The sequence below is a fragment of the Spermophilus citellus genome, assembly GCF_964194105.1.
Source record: "Spermophilus citellus genome assembly, chromosome: 13".
In the NCBI taxonomy this organism is placed as follows: domain Eukaryota; kingdom Metazoa; phylum Chordata; class Mammalia; order Rodentia; family Sciuridae; genus Spermophilus; species Spermophilus citellus.
Window position 1 is genome coordinate 24,479,085 of NC_138193.1, and position 2,159 is coordinate 24,481,243.

A 2,159-nucleotide genomic window follows, 5' to 3' on the forward strand; every position below is an offset into this window, starting at 1 on the left:
TGACTGAGGAAGCATGCCGAACACTAAATCAGAAATGAGCCCTTGAACCAGACCCTATAGAGGATGATGTGGAGAGCAAGAAAATGAAAATGGAGAGAAGATCGTCAGCTTCAGACTTCAACTCTGATGGAGACACAAGAGTGACACCTGAGCCAGGAGCAGGTCCAGCCCAAGGATTGCTGAGGGCAGCAGAGGCCACCACAATGTGAAGAGGTGAGGGGCTGGTGAGTGACAGCCCAGTGGATATGTGAACCTCACACAGTGACATGAAGTCTGAAAGGAGACCCCCCTCCCCCCATGTGATTGTGCTCTCTGACAATAAGCAACCTTCAAACCCAAGGGTGAATGTACTGACCAAGACAGCCTTGAAGGAGACCAGCACTTAGGCTCTCCTGAAAAGTAGTCCTGAAGAACAAGAAAGAATGATCAAGCAGCTAAAAGGAGAGCTAAGATTAGAAGAAGCAAAGCTTGTATTGTTGAAAAAGTTGCAGCAGAGTCAAATACAAAAAGAAGCCACTTCCCAGAAGCCCAGGGGCTCCATTGGGAGCACTGCGACTATGCCTCCCCCATTCGTGCGAGGCATTCAGAACCTTCCCGTTGTCAAGACATCACTTCAGACCTCTTCAACTCGAATGTCTGGCAGTGTCATCTCGCCACCCCTGGTCCGTGGCAGGCAACAGGTGTTTTCTAGCTGGGACCTCAGGGGAGCTCACAGGTCGTCATGCCCCCACTCGTCATGGGGTCCCAGCAAATCCATAACATCCAGCAACATTCCACCACAGGGCCACTGCCTCTTCTTCTGCTCCCCACCCCCATCCCCGGCTTCTGTGCCCAGTGTGCAAATTCAAATTCAGGGACAGAGAATTATCCAGCAGGGCCTCATCCGTGTCGCCAACGTCTCCAACACCAGTCTGCTGTCAACTTCCTACAGCCCACCCCAGCATCACTGAAGGGGACAACAGCTGCCTCCTCTCAGGCCAACTCCACCCCTACCAGTGTGGCTTCTGTGGTTACTTCTGATGAGTTTCCAGCCAGCCGGTAGGCGGCCGCCAAGCTTGCAGTAGGCAAACAACTAGACAAGACACTGCTGGGGATCCCCCCCCAATCCCCCAGCCCCAGAGATGAATTTCCTACCAAGTGCTGCCAACAATGAGTCCATATACCTTCTTGGCCTGGAGGAGGTGGTGCAGAACCTACTAGAGACACAAGCAGGCAGGATGTCGGCTGCTGCAGCTGCTGCTGTGCTCTCCCGGGAGTCCTACATGTGTGCACAGTGCAAGACAGACTTCACATGCCATTAGCGGGAGGAGAAGGGCAGGGCCATCATGTGAGAGAACTGCACGACATCCAACCAGAAGAAGGCACTCAAGGTGGAGCATACTAGCCGCCTGAAGGCTGCCTTTGTGAAGGCTCTGCAACAGGAGCAAGAGATTAAACAGCACCTCCTGCAACAAGGCAGGGCCCCCACAACTACCACGAAGACTGAGCCCACTGTTGCTCCCCACTTGGCCCTGAAGCAGGTTCATAAAGGCCCGAGACTGGAGTAACAGGGCTGTGCTACAGGCCTCCAGCCAGCTGTCCTGAGGCTCAGCCACAACACCCCATGGTGTACTGCACACATTCAGCCAGTCACCCAAACTGCAGAACACAGCCTCGGCCACAACCCTGGTCAGCAGGACTGGCAGACATTCCTAGAGAGCTGCAGGTGCTGCCAAGGGCAGTGTCACCTCCAACTGGAAGAAAACGCTCCTGAGCACAGGCAGGACCCTGACATTTGTCAGTCCAAGCTTGGCATTTCATACGACGTCCTCTGCTGTGGACCACCAGCAAAAATACCTCCTGCACATGATCCCACCATGCTCCATACCCCAGTCGGCCACATGGAAATAGTGTGAGCTAGGCCCAGTGGAGGACAGGCTCCCTCCTCCCTCCCACCTGGCCCTTGGTCTAAAAGGACACACCACACTGCCCTCTGCCAGCAAGTGATGGCCATGCTGCTACTGAAGCAAGATATTAGTCCTTGGTTGCAGAGCCTCATCACAGCTGGGGAGAGGGGTGCTGCTTCATGGTGGGCAAGGATCAGAACTGAGGGACCTTTCCGCGGGCTTCCTACCTTTCTTTCTTTGCCTTTAGTTTGCCCAAAACCAGCAGAAAAGTGG

At 54.3% G+C, this 2,159-nt stretch overlaps 1 pseudogene across 1 annotated transcript; it reads left to right on the forward strand.

The window, feature by feature from the left end:
* The first annotated feature begins 242 nt into the window (after nt 1–242).
* Nucleotides 243–1,890, forward strand: LOC308633025 (transcriptional repressor p66-alpha-like; annotated as a pseudogene). Its single transcript has one exon. The product of its transcript is annotated as a transcriptional repressor p66-alpha-like (transcript).
* The last annotated feature ends 269 nt before the right edge of the window (nt 1,891–2,159 follow it).